Source organism: Hippocampus guttulatus, chromosome 11 (genome assembly GCF_054856545.1).
Source record: "Hippocampus guttulatus isolate MCC_2025c chromosome 11, RoL_Hgut_1.0, whole genome shotgun sequence".
In the NCBI taxonomy this organism is placed as follows: Eukaryota; Metazoa; Chordata; class Actinopteri; order Syngnathiformes; family Syngnathidae; genus Hippocampus; species Hippocampus guttulatus.
In genome coordinates, this window is record NC_141271.1 from 4,900,865 (window position 1) to 4,910,681 (window position 9,817).

The window sequence follows — 9,817 nt, forward strand, 5'->3', positions numbered from 1 at the left end:
TTGTTGCCCAACATTGCATCTATTCATCCCTCATTCGATCATCTAGCCCAGATGTGGGCAACTCCTGTCCTAGAGAGCCACAGTCCTGCTTGTTTAATAAGTTTCCCTCTTCCAAAACACCTGATTCAAATGATCAGCTCTATAAAAGCCTGATAATGATCCTGATCACTTAAATGTGTGTTGGAAGAGGGAAACCTCAAAAACAAGGTGGATTGCAGGTCTCTAGGATTGAATTTGTCTACCCCAATCAAGCCCAAGGGTCTTCAGTTGAAATTCAAAGGTGTCCTGTTGCAAGGAATTTCTAATGGCTATGGTCTGGATTTCAGCTGACCTATTCATTCATTCTCTGCACCGCATATCCTCACAAGGGTTGTGGATGTGTTGGAGCCTGCCTCAGCTTTTTCGCTTTGAGGCAAAAGGCAGGGTGTGGTGTGCCCTGGACTGGTTTTCAGTCAATTGCAAGGCACAAATATGTAAACATTCACACTCACATCGACAGCTAGGTACAATTTGGGGTAGTCAATTGACCGTGAACAGTACACAAGTATTTATTTTTTAAATAAATACTTGTGTACTGTTCAAATTTTACCGAGCTGTCGATGTGAGTGTGAATGTTTGCATATGTGTGCCCTGCAATTGGCTGGCAACCGGTTCAGGGTGTCCCCCGCCTACTGCCCGGAGACAACTGAGATAGGCTCCAGCACCCCCCGCAACCCTAGTGAGGATGAAGCGGTTCGGAAAATGAATGAATGAATGTTATTTAAATAGACAATTTGCGACATTTTGTGATCAGGTTCACCTGTTGCTTCTTTCCTTTTGAGCACAGCCATCACCAAAGCTTCACTGGAAAAGGTCTTTTCACTGATGACGGGATGCTGGATGGACACAAGGAACAGGTGTTCGGGTGACCTCATCAAGTCAGAAATCCAAGTGGAGAGCAATTTCACATTCAGTTGCAAGGATTTATCCACTTCTGTAGTCAAAGAGAATACCCTCCTCAATGCTGCATGTTCCAAGAAAAAGTTCAAAAAGAAACCCGAAGGTAAGAAACCTAGTGATGTTGCCATTTGTCTAAGATGAAATTTGATGGATTTGAAACATTGGTAGACTGTCTATTGGGGTGCAAATTTGCAGGTGACTGAAACTTTTGGAAGATTATCATAAAAAGTAGTGTTGCTTTAATTCCGTCTTTTATCTTTCTTCCTATAGATGCTGATGAAAAGGTGTGAGTCCTGAAGGTATCCTCAGAACACATTTTTTTTTCTTGTCCTAGCTTTCACCAAAATGCAAGTTCACATATTGCGACCCCCTTACCGTTCTGTGAACTTCTGAATGGAGACTGGTGACTGTTCTTGCCTTCTGAATTTCCTTGGACTTGTGATTATATTTTCCGATTTCAATTGATTTATTTTACCTCCCAGCTGTTCCAGTTGAGTAGTGAATACACTCATTTTTATATTGGAAGCTATTCAATTCAATTTAACTTATTTTCCCTGGCCTATTCATGAACATATGTTTAGGGGAATAGGGCATTGTTAATATCCCATGTAAATAGGTATGTGTAAACAACTATCAGTGAATCTGTCCATGGGGTGGAGATGCCGCGTCTCCACTTTGCCGAACAGCGTCCCACATTGTCCCTCAGAAACATATCCCTTGTGCCCCTTTGGGCTTATTCACCTGTGGTCACCCTAAACATGGGCAGTTCATCTTCCTGTGACCAGCTACATAGTTTGCACCATTTATCTTGCACACATTAAATAAATAGAATGAATCTTGAGCGATGCTGAAGTGCTTGTTGCTCAATTGTCATGTATGATTTGACTATTATGCATGCTTGAGTTGCAGTCGTTGCAGCTTCAAAGTGAAAATAATGCTTGTGTAAGGTTAATAAACCTTCTTTATTGTTCACTCCAGACCACCCACCACCACCACATTGTGTTATTTATTGTTTTGGATTGCAATTGGTATGTTTTCCTTTTGATGTTCTCTTTTATTGTTGGCACTATTAGTTTCATTGCTCAAAAAGCAGGCAGCATCACTTTTTTTTTTCAGACACAGGTCAAATGCACAATCGTACCCTGGACCATGAATAATAAAAAAAGTATTTTCTGAAGCAGCTTTACTATATTCATTACTGCATTTTACCTTTCCAAACAATCATCTGACTTTGTTAGCATTATTCCCTTCATTGATTGAAATGTTATCGACTTTCTACCTTTCCTGCTCTCGCCAGCTTGGTGACAAACTAGCTGCACACATGAATTCATCAGCCCATTTTCTTCATCCATTAAGAATGATACTGGCGCATGTTTGCACAATACGTTTGAGCCAGAAACAACAAACCTGGTGCGACTCTCAGGAAGCACTCACACGCAGCCATCTCTCAAATGCAATTTCCTCTTAATAGCGTCAGCCTCTCTGATATCTAGGGAGAGGCAAACATCATTTTAGGGCAGCTCAGTTACACTTGATTAATTGTTATGGGAAGGGGTAGTGATATGACAATCTCCCAGTGCGGGAACAGGCGAGTTTTATTTTTAGAGCTGGCAGCTGCCAGGAGTCACATTTTACAGAGACTCTGCAACTGTGTGGCAGATGTTGCCAATGATATATTTTCATCCAGCACACCACCAAAGCTGCACAAGCCTGTTGAGGAAGGGTCAGTAGATGCCGTGGGTTCTCATGAATGCACAATTACAAGCATTTCGTTGTAATGACAGTGTCCAGATTATTATCTTCCAATATGGTAAGCGCCAATAAGAGACGGAGATTTATAATATTATGCAAATAAGCCCGCAAGGTTGAAAGTCTTTCCTGCAGGTTGGCTTCTAAAGTCCTGCATTAAATGAGTCCGGGGACACAATTTCAGGTCACAGTGAATGCAGACATAAGTACCTCTGCTCAGCATTAAAGGCAAGCATACCGATTTTTTTCTGCACTTTTGACAGATATTAACTGTCGTAGATTAAATACTGGACCTAAAACAGCGAATACATCATTGGACACGCATTGATGAGATACAAGAGCACCGGTATATCCTTCCATAATGAAGGTGGGCCTGAACAGGCAAAACATTTTCTCACGGGTGCGTCGCTTTAGACTGGTATCATTCGACATGTGCTGTTATCAAAACCATGGAAACTTAACACAACATCTGTTCCAAGATCGGAACAAAATCAAGTGAAGCAAAAGCACAGTTTTTTTTGTTTGTTTGTTTTTTACAAACAGAGGAAACTACAACTGCGAGCAGCTACAGCATAAAAGGCCTTCATAAACCTGGCTAGGTTGGGATCCTGGCATTGGGGTGCTATGACATTTAAAAATAAAAGTCTTGCTTCTAACGCCTCAATTCATGTTCAAAATAGGGACTTTTTTTGCCAGAACTGATGTGTGCACACACTTTAAAATGTTTTCACACATTTTATACCCTCATCTGTGGTCCCTTCTCAAGTTTTTCCTTGCCCAGTTTGGGTTTTTGGATTGGGGGACGTCACCAATCTTTGTCAACTGTGGGCCTGTAAAGCCCTTTGAGAATTTCTTTTTTGAATATGGGCGATATGAATAAAATTAATTGACTTAACTTTACTCTTGTATTTGCTGTAGGTTTGAACTCCAATATAGCTTTGGATGGTAACAGACACAAACCCATGGGAATTAATCCCTCATACACAAGAGCTAAGGCTGCACATATAGTATGCATAAATTAAAACAAAATGATACGCTCCATTCACTGCTAGTGAAGAAACGGCACACCTTTCTCTCTTTTTTGAAGAGGAAACACCTCATGAGTTTCATGAGTTATTTATTTATCCATCCATCCATCCATTTTCTGATCCGCTTTATCCTCACAAGGGTCGTGGGGCATGTTGGAGGCTATCCTGGCCGTCCTCGGGCAGTAGGCGGGGAACACCCTGAACCGGTTGACAGCCAATCGCCAGCACACTTCGACGAACAACCATCCGTGCTCACACTCACACGAGGGACAATTTAGAGTGTTCCATCAGCCCGCCATGCATGTTTTTGGAATGTGGGACGAAACTGGAGTACCTGGAGAAAACCCATGCAGGCATGGGGAGAACATGCACACTCCACACAGGATGGTCAAACCCACGATCTCTGCACTGTGAGGTTGATGCACTAACCACTTGGCCAATTCCAGCTCCGGCCTACCTGTGTGGCGTTTGCATGTTCTCCCCGGGCCTGCGTGAGTTTTCGCCGACATTTTCGAGAGGCTCATAGGCCAAGAGCGACATCTATTGGTGGAATTGAAATTTGGGGAAAAAATAATAATCTGAAAGCTGTGTGGATTCCTCCCTTTCATATTCACTGTTTCCACATTAAGTTCAGAATATTTATACAGTGCCCTATCAGTCCATGTCTATAAAGGTAGAATACTGTAATGTACCTATGTTTTAAATACAGCCTACATAATTAACATAATTTAGAAAATGTTTGTACCATGGTTGAAAACTATATTTCACCATAGAATCCCTGGATATTTTGTCTTGTCTTGTTGGCGGCCGTCTCTCCAAAACAAACAACGCTATCTGGCCTTTCCCCTGGATGGAAATACGCACGGAGTCTAGGGCCCCCACCACCCCCTCCTTCTCGGCCATGAACTGATAAGCCGGGACTGTCTTCATGATGAGCAGACCTCGACGATGCAGCTTTGACCTGCACACGCATACACATACACAACTGGACAACCACATGCGCATACACATCCTTGTTATCACCGTCTTCATCGCTCCGATTCTTTTTCCCCCGTGACGTGGTTCGATAGTGCGGAGCGCAACGGTGGACCGTGCGGCTGGTCATGACGGCTGCGTCGCGGTTACCCCCCCCCCCCCCGCCCCCCTCCCATTCATCCTCCCCCTTATTACATGTTATGTCTTGTGACTTGTTGTAACTGTCATATGCTTTTTTTATGTGCTAGGGTCTTTTTTATCCTGGAGTTAAATTATCCTCGGAAGAGGATAGTTCGAGCGTGGTTTTTTTTTCCCTCTCCCTACCCAGCGTTTTTTCCTTTCTGAATTCTGATTGTAATTTCCCCATTGCGGGACAAATAAAGGATATCTTATCTTATCTTATCTTATCTTATGTGACTTGCTGTTGTTTTGCAGCTTCTCGCGGACCGTTTGCGGACTTTAAAAAAAACAAAACATTTTTTATCTGTTTATGTTAATTGGACGCTACTTCACAGATTTTTGTTTCTCGCGGGTGGTTTTGGTCCCCATTAACCGCGATAAACGAGGGATTACTGTATTTCTGTGATTATCGGTTTAGTTACATACATATTTATTCATCTCTGTCCATTGAAAAGCATATTTACATGTATGATGTAAACCCGTTTAAAGCTGCAGCTATTGTGAAAGCGCAACATAAATAAAGATGTTTGAAACACACACGCACTCTGTCCATTCACATACTCATTGTAAATGAAATAACAACATCCACACTAGGGGTGTCATGATACGTTTTTTGACCGATACGATATATCTCGATACAAGGCAAAGCAATGCATCACTTTTTTGATCAATAAAATTCAACATGACAAAAGCGATTTCCATGCAAAATGTTGATACAGAACAATGATTTTCTGTAAGTTAAATGTCGCTCCAAATAAGCACAATCAAAGAAAAGAGAGGATACCATTTCATTGGATTTTATTTCAAAACCACCTCCGCTTTACTGATTCCAAAGTGTAAAGAAACAACAACAACGATATCGAAATAATCTGTTTTCTCAATATTCTAGTGTACATAAATTACAACAGAACAAACTATAATTCTCTTTTTATACACTAACTTACCTCATGATCAGAATAAACTCACTCTTTAAAGCGGGGGTGTAAAACTCATTTTAGTAGCGGGCCATTTTGGAGTTACATCTTCCCTCGGAGGGCCATTATGACAGTATAACCACAAAATTATTACTTGTACACAACAAATTAATAGATTACTAGTTTTGAAATTAGTCAAGTCAATTATAATAGTTTTTCAATTATTGTTCAAGTGAGTGTCAACAGAATTATTGCAAAATCTCAACATTATTTATTACACATGACAATTTGACATTTCGGTACAGATTTTAGCAATTTGACACACATGATTTCCTTTCGCGGGCCGCATAAAATGACCTGGCAGGCCGGATCTGGCCCCTGGGCCTTGAGTTTTACACCTGTGCTTAAAAGCATCAATGGACAAAACCTTTTGATAAAGTGCTACAGATACCTGTCCATCTATCCATCCATTATCTGAACTGCTTCATCATCAAGGCTCGCTGGCATGCTGGGCCCTATTCAGATTTAGATTCAGAAAACATTATTTATCCCCGTGGGGCAATTAGAGTTGTGCGAGAGCGGCTTATTATAAAGACAGTCAGAGCAAAGGAAAAACATAGGATGAGAGTAGGGCTGTAGGCTTTGCACTTGAGGTCATGAGGGAGTGGTTCCAGCGACAAAACAGTCTTGCACGTCGAGCAGTATTGCACAGTAAGGACACAGTAAAGACAGTATTGCACAGTGAAAACAGTATTGCACGTCAAAAGTATTGCACCGTAAAACTATATTGCACAATGGGGTGTGCGAGTCTGTGTGGTGGGGGCGAGGGGGTGTCAGGGTTCCTTGGAATAAGAGTTTAAGAGGAGACCAGCCTGGGGGACGAAGGTGGATCTCCTCCTCACTGTCCTGCAAGCTGGGAACTGCAGCCTGCGGCCGGAAGGCAGCCATTCGAACGCGGGGAAGAGAGCATGTGAGGGGTCCTTCATGATCTGAGCAGCCAGACCACGGATCTGCTGCTCACACACTGCAGACAGAGGGCGAGTGGGAAGTCCAATGATCTTGGAGCACACTCTGCTGATGCTGTCCAGGCGGTTCTTCTCCTGCAGACTTTGGGAGTGGAACCAGCAGGCCAGAGAGAATGAGAGGACGGCCTCTATGAATGCCTGGTAGAAAGTCAGGAGGATTTTCCTGCTGACGGAGAAGGAGTTCAGTTTCCTGAGCAGGTACATCTTCTGGTGGCATTTTTTCAGGATCACCTCGGTGTTGGAGGAGAACCTCAGGTTATTGTCCAGAATGGTCCCCAGGTACTTGTATTCAGATACAGTTTCCACTCGAGTCCCCTGGATGATGGTGGGGATTGTCAAGGCCAGCTCTCTGTTTTCTGGAGAAGGTCACCAGCATGTCCTTGGTCTTGCTGACGTTCAGTTCCAGCAGGGAGGCGTCACACCACTCGATGAACTGCTGCAGGGCGGGACCATGGTGTTGCGTGGAGCCGGAGAGCAGAGACGCTAGGACAGTGTCGTCAGCGAACTTCACCAGGTGGCTGTTGGGGTGTGAGGACCTGCATTCATCCGTGTACAGGATGAAGAGCAGTGGCGAGAGCACGCAGCCCTGTGGGGAGCCTGTGGAGGTGGCGAGGAGGTCAGACAGGTTGTTGTTGATCCTGACTCTCTGTGTTCTATGTGTGAAGAATTCCAGGATGCAGAGGATGAGTTGGTTGTTCAGGGAGAAGTTCTGCTTGAGCCTCTGTGCCAGGATGTGAGGCTGCAGAGTGTTGAAGGCAGAGGAGAAGTCAGCAAACAGAAGCCTGGCCAGGGTGTTGGGGAATTCCAGATGTTTGTGGATGGTGTCGATGATGAAGGCTTTGGCATCGTTGACACCTCTGCCTGCCTGGTATGCAAATTAGGGGTCAAGGCTGGTCTTTGTGAGGATGTGCTGCTTGACGATCCTCTCCATGGCTTTCATCACGTGGGAAGTGAGGGCCACAGGGCGGAGGTCGTTCAGGGTCTTGTGATTATTGTTCTTGGGAATGGGGGTGGTGGTGGAGTGGTTCCACAGTTCAGGGACGGTGGCGGTGTTCATGGAGGACTGGAATAAGAGCTGGAAAATGCACCCGAGCTGGTCAGCGCAGTACTTGAGGACCCGGCCACTGACTTTGTCGGCTCCTGGTGCACTGTTGATCTTGGTCCTCTTGAGGGCCCTCACAACGTCCTCTGTGTGGAATGTGATTGAAGAGTTGCCGGGCCGGAGGTGGGACCTGATGTTGGTGAGCTGCGTGGAGTTATCAGTCTCGAACCTGGTGTAGAAGGAGTTGAGGTTATTGGCGAGGGAGGCTTGGCTGCTCCCAGGGATGAGGATGGGGGCAGTGCTGGTGGTGGTGTTCACAGCTGCCATTTTCTTCAGGCCCTGCCAGGCTGCACGGAGGTTACCGCCATTAAGTTTCTCCTCCACCTTTCGCTTGTATTGCAGCTTGGCGATCTTGCTGGCTCTCTTGACCTCCCTGTTGATCTCCTTTTTCGGTTCTTCCTGTTGATGATCTCCTTCAGCTCCTTGGTGATCCAGGGTTTGTTGTTGGGGAAGATGGTGACAATCTTGGAGCGGATGATGGTTTCCTCACAGAAGCGGATGTATGAGGAGACTACATCCACCTGGACATTGATATCGTCGGAGGGGGAAAGAAGGTTGCACCAATCCGTGAACTCTAGGCAACCCTGGAGGGCAGTGATGCTCTCCTGCGTCCACTGTTTGATGGTTTTGGTTACCTTCTCTACTCTCCTGATGGCCGGCCTGTAGGCAGGGAGGAGCAGGATAGTGTGGTGATCAGCAGAGCCAAGGGGGTGGGGGGGAGAATGGGAGGATTTCTTTTCCTTGTTTTTTTCATTAGTTTTTATTAAATGTAATAATCTTGCTCCATACTACTTGGTCATGAGGTCATTGAGCATAAAAGACAAGCCCCTGCGGAGCCATTGTCTGTGCCACGAGTTGGTGCTCTGCCGCCTGGGCTGTCTGTCGAGGGAGTCAAACAAAACTCTTACCAAGACGATGACGTCCGCGGAAGGAGCGAAGGAGGCGTCTAAAAGTCGAGCCCAAGGAGATGCACTGATGTCAGAGGCAACGCCGCAATTAAAGCAGGAAACAAGCCATTGCTCTGGAGGGGGACCGCCACCTTTGGTTCCCAAAACGTTCTGGGAAAGTTAGCTGGAAATGTTAATAAAGGTTCGTAACTTTTGTTACGATTTGGCGGGACAGTCTAACAACAAAGGGTTAACTTCCATCCATCCATTTTCCGAACCGCTTGATCCTCACTAGGGTCGCGGGGGGTGCTGGAGCCTATCCCAGCCGTCTTCGGGCAGTAGGCGGGGGACACCCTGAATCAGTTGCCAGCCAATCGCAGGGCACACAGAGACGAACAACCATCCACGCCCACACTCACACCGAGGGACAATTTAGAGCGCCCAATCAGCCTGCCATACATGATTTTGGAATGTGGGAGGAAACCGGAGCACCCGGAGAAAACCCACGCAGGCCCGGGGAGAACATGCAAACTCCACACAGGGAGGCCGGAGGTGGAATCGACCCCGGTACCTCTGCACTGTGAAGCCGACGTGCTAACCACTGGATACCGGGCCGCGGGTTTCCTTTAAAACTACAATCAATCATGTTCTGCGCCACCAAACTGTAAAGCCAGTACAAAATATTACTATTTCAATTTAAACCTCTTTTTATACCTCAATTTAAAATGTACTCTTAAACCTAGTTTAAATAGTTAATTCTGATGCAGCAGAACTTCAAAGTCTAGTTTAAACTACCGTATTTTCACGACTATAAGGCGCCATTAAAAGTCTCAAATTTTCTCCAAAATGGACAGGACGCCTTATGATGCGGAGCGTGTTGTGTATGCGCTGAGTTCCAAAACCTGACTGACAGCCGACACGCTGTTTATATAGAGAAAAGGCGGAAGTGACTGTGGACAGGCATGCGGCAAAGAAGTCGGCCAATCAGTGAAGGGTGGGCGTGTATATATACATATAT